Source organism: Cervus elaphus, unplaced genomic scaffold (genome assembly GCF_910594005.1).
Source record: "Cervus elaphus unplaced genomic scaffold, mCerEla1.1, whole genome shotgun sequence".
NCBI lineage: Eukaryota > Metazoa > Chordata > Mammalia > Artiodactyla > Cervidae > Cervus > Cervus elaphus.
The window spans coordinates 470,180-482,681 of NW_025316716.1; positions in this window are offsets into that span (position 1 = coordinate 470,180).

Here is a 12,502-nt window from a genome sequence, read left to right on the forward strand (position 1 = left end):
AATTTTAGTTTCTCTCAAATTGTCCCTGATTTCTTTTTCTTAAATACTTATGTGTATGTACTAAATTTCCCTCTGAGAGTAGCCCCCACCACCCTTCCCCACCTTTCCCTTCAGCCTTTGGGAATACAAGAGGCAGTGAGTGGTTCCCTGCTTCTGGCCCTGGGTCCTGCACAGACGGTGGGTTCACAGGCCTGCCCAAGGTTTCATTTGTATGACTGGATCCTAAACTCAAGAGTCAGATACTTACACTAGGATGGGCCCCCAGCCCATCACAGGAAAGGCAGGGGAGAAATCCTTCCCATGCCCCGGGGAAGAATGGGGGAAGCATTGGGAGTCTGGGGTCAGGGTGCTGTGAGGCGGAAACAGACAGAAGAAGGATGAAGACTCCGCAGAAGTAAACACAGACAAGGCCTTCAGAAGATCTCTTGTAACTCTGCGTTGCAACTTTGTAGTAATGGGCGGGTGATCAGGTGAGAGGCCGAAGCCAGGGTGGACTTGGTGGCCTCAGAACCTAGAAGAGGACTTCCCATGCCTCTCCTGTGCTTAGCCAAGGTGTCCAGCTGAGGCTAGGAGGACTGGACTGGGAGCGGGGCTGCTAGCATGGACCTGTGACACTTGGTAGGAATGCAAGTGGCTTTTTCACAGCCTGGACTTAAGGAGTTGGGTGGTGGGAGAAAGGCCCTCCAATCCAGGGAAAGCAGGTCTCCTGCCCCACCCACTCTTCCAACAGGATGAGTAAGAAACTGATTGACGACACTGAGAGTGGAGAGGTGGCCCCGCGGTACTCAGGAGGAGACAGCTGGGCGTTTGGAGAGGCCTGCGGGCACACTACTCAGAGTGGCAGTTCTGGAGCTCTCTCAGTGTGGCGCTCCAGACTGCCGCAAGTGAGCCAGGGCCGCTGCTCCGGGACTCACCCAGGCTGGGAGTAGCCCGGCCTCAGGGCGGCCCCTTGTGGATGCAGCCCTTCAGTGGCCGTGCCTCTTACCTGGGGTATGGGCTGGGTCTCTAGGGGATGAAAGCCCTCCCTGCTGGCCTAGACCTACCTCCCCCAGACCGGAAGCTCTCTTCTGTGCTGGATGACTGATGAGAGGCAGGGTAGGGAGGCAACCAGATGGAGCGGCAGTGGCCTGGACCCCAGTGTTGGGGAAGGAAAGCACTGCCTCAGGGCTGGCAGGGATGGGCTAGAGGGCTCAGGGGTGCTCAGACCAAGGTCATAGGACATCACCAGACCCCTAGTGTGTGCCCCTCTCCATGTGTACACACTCTCATTGTGTAAGAATTCACACGCCTTCAGAAAAAGGCGCCATCCCAGACACAGACTCCCAGAGTAGGGCAGTACTCCTCACCCACACTCTGGTATCTGTGTGAGGGCACACATGGGCACACACACACACTCTTGAATCCATGCTCACACACTCTCATGCTCACTCTTGGTGATCACCGAGACACCACTGCCCTTTCTCAAGGATATGTGATCATGAGGCCTGTGGACACACTCACACCCATGCTCGGCCCCTCACACTACACCCTTATCTGGGAAACCCAGCCCCCCTCCCTGCTACTCCCACACATTGCGACCCCTGCGTGTATACACAGGGACACCTGCTCCTCCCTATTCACACTCAGGGGGCACAGCCTGTCCACCTGGGGCATCCTGGACCCATCTAGAAGTTGTTCTCAGAAGAGTGTGTGGCGTTTTACTGCTCCAGTGCAGGTACAGATGTCCCCGTGGCATGGATGAAGAGACTGATTCCCAGCTTCCAGGGCTCTCCCTGAATGTCTCAGGCTGACTGCTCACCCAGCACCTTCTCCCTGCTCTTCCTCATGAGGCCTCGCACCTCCCATCTTCCTGGCCTGGCTTCTGGGTTCCTGTTTTGCTCAGTACCTCTGCCCACAAGGAGAGACCTGCCCCCTGTGCCTGCACGCCCCTGGGGCCTCTCACTCCCAGTACTGGCCATGACTTCCAGCCTGCTCTCCAGGCTGTGGGCCCTGCCCCTCTGCAGTTGGACCTGGGTGTGCCACTTTTGCTGGGACCAGCAGGTGCCAGCGCAGCCCCTCAGCCAGGAAGACTGCTCTGCCGACCTCTTTGTTTCTCTTTCTGCCCCTTCCCTCTCTGGCCAGGGACAAGTGGTGGTGTGCTTCATCAGGCTCACCTGGGTCCCCCTAAGCCCTTCTGGCCTCTGAGAGCTGCCTGCGCTCCACACTGACTGTCCTGGGCCCTAGCAGAGTCCAGCCTTCTGAGGGAGCAAGGGGCTGGGTCAGCTGGTAGGCTCCTAAGAGTAGGGTCTGCAAGCAGAGAGCAAATGGGGAAGTTTATTGAGACCATTGCAAAATTGCCTTTATTCTGCAGAATTGCATTAAGGATGGCTAAGTAAATCACTGTTTCCTTGGTGGTGTGAAGAAAATGGGATTCTTTTACCTAATGGGGTGCTAATGGCCTTTTAGCCAGGGGAGGAGAAAACAAATGAAAAATTATGGGATCTGTTAACCTGAAGTATGGGGTGCCAAGCGGAAGTGGGGGGGGCAGGAAACTGCTGCCTTGCCTGAGGGCTTCTCCCCCTGTGACCCAAAAGAGGTGCCCTCTGCCTATTGGTCTTAACTGGATAAGGTGATGCCAGCAACAGCCACCCCAGGGGGCCCACAGCATGCTGATCCTGTGCTCAGCACCGCCTGTCTGCTACTCACTGTATCCTCCTGAAACCCTGAGGGATGTGGCCTTGTATTCCCATTTCATAGGTAAGAAAACTGAGGCTCCCACAGCCCGTGTACCTGAGCCCGTGAAGAGGACTTCATGACTCTGTGGCCCTGGTCCTCTGGTTTTCAGCAAGCCCCTCCTCTGGGCCAGCGGTGGTGGGGACCTGCAACAGGGCTCAGGAGGAGTCCGGGGATGGGTGTGGGGAAGGTGGCCCTGAGTCTGCTCACCCACTGGTCACCCTCTGGTGGGGTGCTCCAGGGGCCCGAGGGACAGCCTGGCCTGGGTCTGGGACGGAAGTGTGCTGCCATGCTCCCCAACACCTGAGTCAGGAGCCCGCAGGACTCTGGCTGATTCTCAGATGGGACTGCTACTGTAGCTGATGTCTGGGAGTCCTACAGGTCCAGGAACTGCCTCCAGGTTGGATCCTGTCATAACTGGCCCCAGGGGAGGGAGCGTGCTAGTGGTGTAGGCTGAGAGTGTGACCCTTGTACCCGCCTCTGCCTGGGGACCTAGAACCTGACAGAAGCCACTGTGCTGAGGAGTGGGGGAGGGCAGGGGCTGGGCTTCAGGGCACATGGGTATGACTGTGTCTCCTTACCTGGACTCCAGGACATTCTGGGAGAAGAAAGTGCCCACTGGGCTCCCCAGGAAAGAGGCAGAGCTGGAGAAGTGCCCCCCAACAGCGGTATTGCTTCCTTCTATCCTGAAGAAGTGGCTAGTCTCCACTCTGGAGACCCACCCCCTTCCTGTGGATGTGGGGGAGGACACTTCCTCCTGTGGGGGTTGTGTTCAGGCTCCAGTCCCTCATCTTCTCCTCTTCATTTCTTTCTCTTCTTCCTCCTGGTTTCTGCAATTGTTTTTCTGAGAGAGTGACTTAATAGTAACAATAACAGTACTGGTGAGCAGCCCACATACACGCTCCGAGGGACCACCTGCCACCCAGGCAGCTTCTCCAGGACTAGGGGTGCACCCGGGGAGAATGCAGAAGGTGACTTTGACCTCAGAGCTATCTCCATGTAGGAGAAATGGGCAGTAAAGGAAGCGCCAAGCTGTCATTTATCTCAAATGTGTGTGTGTGATATCAAATGGAAGTGCATGGCAGAAGGCAGGCTGTGGGGCCGGGTGGAAGCAGGGATGGTGGGCTGCCAGGCAGGAAAGGGGCCCTTCTGGGCTTGGGCCACAGGGTGTGAAGGCGGTGGAGGACATCCCCCTCCCTCCCTCCCTCCTGCCTTCTCACTTGCTTCCCCTGGGTCTTCAAGGGCAGAGTGCTATGCTTTATGGGTGGGCATGCTTCAGCTCCTGGAAGACTGGGGGGTTGGTGTGACTCAGAGAGATCACCCAGGGCCATGACCTGGGTAGTCTCAGAGGGGCTTGAAGGGGTATGAAGACTCAGGCCTCCAGAGCCCACATGGCTTTCCCTCCCTACCCCAGAGCAGCGGACTGGCAGCGCAGGTCCCCCTCCCTGACCCCCGTGTTCCCATGCTCAAGGGAGGCTGTGGCTCCCAAGACAGAGCTCCGCCATACCTGAGAGGACCTGAGGGTATTGTCCTCTTTGGGCTGAAGCCCTGGGAGCCCCTGTGGACGGGGCCCACTTCCTGCCTGGCTTCACCTCCCAATCCTCCCACCATCCGCCTTCCCAAGCTCTGGACCAGACGAGACCTGGGCTTCCATCAAGCTCTGGCCTCACAGCTGGGTAATTGTGGGAGCCCCTGGCACCTGTCCCTGAGGCTGGAGCCTGAAAGCCAGTGGCCCTATCAGCTGTCCACTGCAAGACCCTGGGCAAGGTAGGGTGGGGCGAGAGAGAGCAGGGAGGTAGAACTGATACCCCCTAGAAAGCGTGGTTGTGGGTGTGATGACGCCAGCAGGAGCTTGGGGAAGGCAGATCAGGCACCACCTGGGCCCTCAAGGAGAGCAGGTGGCCAGCCCTGAGCAAACACCTCTGTTTGCTTTTGCCTGGTGAGCGGCTCCACAGAGTATAGCAGCCAAGGCACCACTGTAGAAAGGTCACCTGTGCACCTGGACAGGTGTGTGCCCACCTGTTGGTCCGGCCGATGCAGGCTCTCCATGACATCAAGGATACCTAGTGGGACTGGGGGCCTCTGTGGCAGGCAGGGATCAGTTCTGGGACCCACTCAGGGAAGACACCCCTGCCCCTGCAGACCCACGTCCTGGGGGCCCCAGCCCACTGCCCCCAGATTCAGGTACTGGGACTTTACTTTATCCCCATCTTAAGCCTTCACTCTTCTGACCTGGGAGCTACTGTCTGGGTTCCACAGGGCCCTGGGCTCCAGAGAAGTATCTAAGGGGCAGGGTGGCCGGGAGAGGGAGGCAGAGCTCCAAGCTGTGCCCTGATTACCAGCTCTGACTGCCCTGTGATTGAAGAAACAATTTGGCTTCTGAAACAGTCAGAACCTCTCTGGTGAGATAATGGACATCAGAACTGGTTCTAGTCCCCCATTCCTGCCTATGGGATTGCCAGAAAACTCCAGTGGTTCTTAGTCTTAGCAAAAGGGGGAAAGAAACCATGTAAGTTCCTAAGCTTTAATTAACAAAAAAAAAAAAAAAAGGAAAAGAAAAACTATAAGTTCCTAAGCTTTAACTAACAGCCTGGAAAATGCTTGGGAAGATATATGTTCTGTGTGCCAGAACCTGAGAGTGAGACAGGTGTGGGGGTGGGGGGCGATCTGGGGTGCACAGCGTGGTGGTGGGAGTCCGAGTGGAGGGAAAGAGTTTATGGAGTTTCTTTCTCAAGTTTTTCTACCCCTGAAACAGTCAAAGACACAGATACGGTGAAACAGGGAAAGACCCAGAAGCTGGGGGGCTGGTTCAGAGTGTGCTTTCTCCTTCCCTCCTCCCCTATCCTGCCTTTCCAGCATTGCCCATGGTGCATCTGATGCTCTTTTTTTTTCTTTCTGGGAAGGAGAAAGGATGGAATCAGCACTCCATTCCGCCACCTCTTGGCCATGACATGGGTGCAAGGTGACCGTGTACTCTGTGCTGTGAGCACATGCTTTGCCACTGGGTTGAGCCTCCTCATCAGATTGGCACCTGCAGGGGATCTTTACAGGAGATCACACATGTGACTCCACAGAGCCTTGAGAAGTTTCCGCTGGGACCCTCTTGAATCTTCTTCTGCAGCCACCTATCCCCTGTACCTATGTGAGCAGGAAAGACTATGAACTTGGGGGTGACAGAAACCCCCAGTCTCAACGTCTCAACACTGTTCATTTGTCTCCTGCTCCCCGCCCCCTGCCCTTGGCAGCCACTCCACACCTGACTGTGTGCACAAGAGGGGCCCAGAGCTCTGAGGAGTCGGGTTTCTAGGGCCCTGGGCTCTTTGCCCATTTCCACAGGCTGGAATCCCATCACAGGGTCCTTTTCTCTGCAAGAGAAGCCAGTGTGCAGAGGAGAGCATGGTGGTTTGGTGGGATGCACACTGGGGCACCTGTGCAGGCTCCTGGGGTCCGCTCTGGACTTGTGCCCCTGCCTCTTCCAGGGTGGTCTCTCCTGCGGAGATGGGGGGAAGAACAGGGTGGTAAACAATTAAAATTCACTTCTTTTGAGGTATGAAATTCACATAACAAAATTAGAGTGAACAGTTGAGTGGGATTTAGTACATTCACAGCATTGCATATTCATCACCCCTGTGTAGTTCCAGAACATTATTGTTAACCCCCCAAAGAAAACCCCATACCCATTAGGCAGTGCGCCTAGTCCCCCCACACTAGCCCCTGGTAACTGCCACTCTGCACCTGTCTCTATGGGCTTGTCTATTTTGGATATTTAAAATAAATTGACCTTTCATTTGTATCAGGCTCCTTTTACTTGGTTGGAGGTATATCCGTGTTGTAGCATGTATTGGTATTTCATTCCTTTTTAAGGGTGAGTAATATTACATTGCATGTATTGGGTTGGCCAGGAAGTTTGTTTGGGTTTATGAACTTTAGGGCCAATGCAACATGTATCACATTTATTTATTCATTCATCTCTTGGTGGACATTTGGGTTGTTTACATCTTTTGACTTTTGTGAATAATGCTGCTGTGGATATTTTTGTGTGAGTATCTGTTTGAATCCCTGTTTTCAGTTCTCTTAGGTGTTTATTTTGGAGTAGAATTGCTGGGTCATGTGATAATTTCAACTTTTCTGAGGAACTGCCAAGCTCTTTTCTGAGGAACTGCCAAGCTATTTTCTGATAACAACTGAAACATTTTACAATTTTACCAGCTGTGTGTGAGAGTTCTAGTTTTACCACATCCTCACCAACACATGTTAGTTTCTGTTTATATTTTTAAATTGTATCAATTTTCTTGGATACAAGCAGTGTCCTCACCTATGGTTTTGATTTGCTTTTTCTTAATTATCAGTGATGCTGAGAGTCTTTTTACTTCCTTCTCGGCCATTTGTATCTTTTTTGGGGAAGCAACTATTTTGCCCCTGTTTCAATTGGGTGGACCTTCTTTTGTTGTTGAGTTTACTTTGCTTTATCAAATTTCCACCAGGTGTTCCCACCTGCTCAGGGTGGGAAGATCTTGACTAGGGGGTTATCAGGAAGCCTTTGTGGGCCCAAGGAGGTCTCATTCAGGAGTCAGGGAGGAGGCGGCTCCTTGCCAGGCTGTCCTGTGGATGCTTCTGGGACTTTGTATGCTTCCCTTTTTCTTCCTCTTCCCACACAGTATCTGGAAGATTTTTGCTCTTTATTCGGACTCCTGGTTATTTATTGCGGGTTGGCAAGTGCTTGGTTTGGAAATGAAGGGTAAGGCTGGAAAGGAGGAAGCAGGTTGGAGACATGGTCTTCCTGACCTTCCAGAGTCAGTCAGCATCCTCTCTCCCTGCCTTCTGGGACCTTCTTGGTTTTCCAGAAGGTCCTGGCTGGGGGAGCTCTGAGCTCTGTGGTAGAACTGAGTGTAAGGGAGAACTAGTGTGTAAAGACACCACACCAGTATGAGGCAGAAACACACATCCTCCCAGCAGCCTGGGTCACCCTTGTACCAGAACTCGTCTGCTGGTGGTCAGCCCCTGCGTGATCCCTTCACAGCCCGAGGCTGGGGCCGCAGCCTGTGACCCAGCAGACACTGACCAGGACCCCAGTGCATTCCCTCTCGCCTGTCCCTCTGCCCTCCTCTTTCCTGGGACCATCCTGCATCACTGCATCTGATTTGCCTCAGTGGCAGACCTGGGTCCAGTGTCCTCTCCTTGACTTTGTGATGAAGGTCAAAAGAGCACAGGGACCATACCCAGGTTAGACTGAACTCCTCCAAAGGGAAGAATTACCCTTGGCAATTTCCACGCCCCCACCCCCCGGCAAGACTCTCAAGGGAGGTGCCAAGAGACCCCGAGACTCCAAGGCTTCCTCCTTGGGAAGCTGCCCCTAGGACTCTGGACACTGGGCTGAATGAATTCAGTTAGTCTCACTCTAAGGGTCAGAATGTTAGTCTGCTTTTATTTTTTCATTTGTTTTGTTCGTTGAATAAATGCTGCTGACGACAAGTTGTCTTTAATAAACCACAAGTTCTTTGCAAAAAAAAAAAAAAAAAAGAGAGGGAGAAAAGAGGAGAAGTGGCTCTGGCTCCCACCAGTAGGTGCTTGGTCCCAGCAGCCCTTCCAGGGAGGGTCCCTGTCCCTGTTCACAGCTGGGAACAGACGCAGAGAGGCTGAGCACTGAGTGGGCCATGCAGGAAGACAGAGAAGGAGCGTGGCCTGGGCCTGGCTCTGCACTTGTCTCTCTGCTTTCACGAGTCACACTGAAATCTCTCCTTTGTATCTAGACTCACTTCTGAAGGTGAAATGTGTGTGTGTACGTGCATGCATGTGCACGTGTGCACGCACACATGCTCAGTTGTATCCTACTCTGCAACCACATGGACTCTAGCCCTCCAGGCTCCTCTGTCCATGGGATTCTCCAGGCAAGAATACTGGCGTGGGTTGCCATTTCCTCCTCCAGGGGATCTTCCCAACCCAGGTATCGAATAGTAGGATCTAACAGCAGCAAAGAAAAGGACCCCTCAAGGCTCAGTCCTGTGTCCAGGGGGCATGGGCACATCAGGCCCCCAGCATCCCCAGGTACCTGCACACTCAGCAGCCTTGACCATGTCTGTCCCTGTTGGACAGCGCTGGCCGAGCAAACTCCCCCCTGTTCATGCCTTCCTGGGCCTTTGCTCTGTTTCACTGAGATATGAAAGAGCAAATTTCCACGAGGAGACTTTTAAGGGCACCTGCATTTTTGAGGAGACTGAAGAAGACTATGGAGGATTATTTAGGTTGCATTTTCCACCTGGTCAGCAAGCAGGTGGATGGGTGGCCTGGAGTCCCAGGTCATGGTGCCCTGGCTTTTCCACATGTGTGTGCACAGCCGTCACCGAGCAGAGGAGCCTGGTGGCCATGTATACCTAAGAGTAGAACCCTTAAGTCCTGGCTCACTCACTCTGTACAGCCTTGGGCAAGGTAGCCTCTCTCTGCCTTGGTTTCCTTGCTCTAAGACAGGAACCAGAAGTTGTCCTTACCTCTGGCAGTTGTCGTGTCCATTAGTAGGGTGATGCACGTGAAGCATTTGGAATAGAGCCTCTCGGGAAGAATGCATTGGCTTGCCAAAAAGTTCGTTTGGGTTTTTCTGTAATATCATGCATTAAAAACTCAAACGACCTTTTTGGCCAACCCAATAAAGAAGTCTCACTCTTGCTGAGTTAAATCCAACTCTTTGCAACGCCATAGACTGTAGCCCATCAGACTCCTCTGTCCATGGGATTCTCCAGGCAAGAATACTGGAGTAGGTTGCCATTTCCTCCTCCAGGGGATCTTCCCGAGCCAAGGATCGAACCTGTGTCTCCTGCATCGCAGGCAGATTCTTTACCTGATGAACCTTCGGGGAAGCCCTTGCTGGTTAATGGTAAACCTGGGCTGGGCGAGACCGGTGCTGGGGGGAGGGGCAGAAAGGGGCAGGACCATGGCTGTTCAAGGAGGTCCAATGAGGTGACACATTTGTTGAGATCTGAGTCATAGTGCCCTGCTGGGTGAGAGGGGGACAGTTGCTGGGCAGCAGCAGCAGAGTCAAAGCCTGGGATGTCCTGGCCAGTCGCCAGGGCTGACCTGACCAGGCCGGGGCTGATACACCTGCCGTTGGCTGGGGTTACAAAGCACAGGAACCCCAGAGCCAAGGGAGCCTGGTGACCTGCAGAACAGTCATCATCAGGCCACTTGGGTGGCCAGTCTTTTTCCAGTCAGGCTTTGCCCTGGGTAAAGAAATTAATTGTAACCTAATTCGCAGTTTCCTTTGCATAGAAGCTGGAAGGAACTGCTAGTGAGGCTGGTGAGTAACTCAGTGGCAGCTGGGAAATCACATTTGGGCATGAGTGTCCATCATCTGAGCGAAGCTGTTGCAGCTGGTCCGGGTGGTTGGGGATGTGGGTGGTGGCCACGGGTGCCTGCTAGGTGCAGCCTGGCCCTCAGGCCTCTGGGAACAGAAGGTTGGGGCCTGGGCACAAGGGAGGAATTTGGGCTGCTGGCTCCATGCAGCTGGGCTGCAGATCTCGTCTGCACACCTCACTACCCCAAACTTCAGCCACACCCTGACCCCTTCCTGCCCATCAGCAGAGGACTACGTAGATGGCATGGCAGAGGAGGGGGTTGTCAGGAGACCTAGGCCTGGTTGCAGTTCCATTCTGAGAGCAAGAAGTGAATTCTCTTCCTCAGAATTGGGAAACAGACGGGGAGACTGAGGTCTACAGTAAGAGCTCGGGTAAGGTGGGCAAGTCAGAGCTTTTCACGTGTGGAGGAATGTACCTGTACGTACAGGTCTGTGGTGCCTCTGAGGCAAGGCCTGGTCCTCGGGTTTCTCCTCCTCTCTCCAGGCCACCAGCCACCCTGTCCAGGCAGGGCCCACGCAGACAGGTGTGTGGGGAGACACAGTACCCCTGCATGTGATCGCCTGCCCTGCCCACCGTGGACCACACGATGAGGCTCAGTCTGAAGGGATGATGGAGGGAAAGCCTGCAGAGCTGGGCTATGTGTGAAGTCCCTGACCAGACAGGCAGGCAGGTGCCTGGGCTCTGCACTAGACAGAATCCTCAGGAGCGTGGAGAGCCCCAGGCATCCAGGGTGTGCCAGGGTGGCTGCTCACTCCTCCTTGTGTGCCAGGCCTTTGTGCCAGCTGGCCTTTGTTGTGTGCCCAGTCCGGGCCAGGAAGGCCACTCAGCCTTGTGGCCACAGTGGCACACAGGCTGTCCACTGAGGGCTGCTGGCAGCATTTGGGAAGAGGGAATTTAAGACTGGAATTGAGGCTGCTCTCATGGTGATTAGTGTCCTCACTGGGCACCAAGTAAAGTAGCTAGCCCTGGCTTGTATTCACCACCCATGTATGCACTTAGCTGTTCAGCTTTGGGTACACCTGCACAGGCCAGAGTTTTCTTGATGATTTTGTAGAGAGGCTTCAGTTCCCAGCATGAGGACTGGGGCAAGCTGTCATATTCCCTGCAAGGAGGCACTGGCTTGTGACATCTAAGCTGAGCCCAGGACCCGTGAACAGAGGTGGCTGGCTCTCAAAGGGCCACCCAGGCCTTCCCTTCTCGCCTGCTCTGTGCCAGGCATCAGGCAAGGTTCTGGGAATGCAGCAGTGAACAGGACAGGCCCGGGCTGGCTTTGTGGGTCTTTCCAGTCCAGCTTTCTTCCCACATCTTATGTGGGTCAAACCTGGCAAAGCTGCTTCATTTGGAAGCCTCTGGATGCCTAGCAGAGTGATGATGGTGGCGATGGTTGGAGGGTGGAGTGATGGTGGGTGGTGATGGTGTAGGCATGGTCAGCAGTAGTGGTGAAGCTGGTGGGTGAAGGTGTGAGGTGATGGTTGTGGGGAGGGTGGTGATGGTGTCAGTAGTGGTTAGGGTGTGGGGATGATAATATAGTGGGGGGCTGGAGTTCAGGTGAAGTTAGTGATGGTGGTGGTGATGCTGTGTAGGTGAGGGGGGTGAAGGTGATGGTGCTTGTGGGGAGAGTGGTGATCATGGTAGTGGTAATGGTGTAGCTGGGGGTGGTGATTGTGGTTGGGTAATGGTGGTGATGGTGGTGATGGTTTTATGGCCACACACAGGAGGTACTGAGCATACCATCAGCCCCATTTATGGCCAAAGTGGGGCTGGCCTGCAGGGCCCTCTCTGCGCTCATAGGCACTGGTTCTCCTGACCTGTGCTTTTTTCCTAAAAAGCCAAAATTACATTACAATCCCTTGCAAAACCAGCCTCCATCTGGGACAAAAAATGGAGATCGTGGGGTGTGTGGAGCATCCTACAGGGTGACCCTGCCTGAGAGTGCACATGTGTGTGTGTGCATGTGTATGTCATTCTGCCTAATGTCTCCCAGTTGGCAGTGTTCCTCAGTTACCAGGCCATCATTTCCTGAGCCGTGGTCAGTGATTTTGTTCTTAGGTGTCCTCAGGGTTTCTTTGCTCAATGCCAACTCTGGCCTCACCCAGGCAGGTCGTGCACTAGAGAGTGCTGTGTGCCCCACGTGAGCCTCATGGGGTGGGGAGGGGCATCCGTGAGGCTCCATTGCACTCATCCTGCCACTGGCCACCCACCTGTGGCTCCCTGTGCCTGTCAGACCAAGCCAGGGGGTCTTGACCAAGGTGATATCACCCATCTCTCTGATACCCTGCCCCCTCTCCTATCCCAAAGTCTCACTGTTTTCCAAATGTGCCCAGCTGTTAACCTCCCGCCCACCTTCCCCCCGCCACTCTGTGCTTAAAACCATTTATGTATTAGTTTGTTCCTTCCTGGATTCCTTTGTTGTTTCACTCACTAGTTTGTTGTTTCAGACAGAT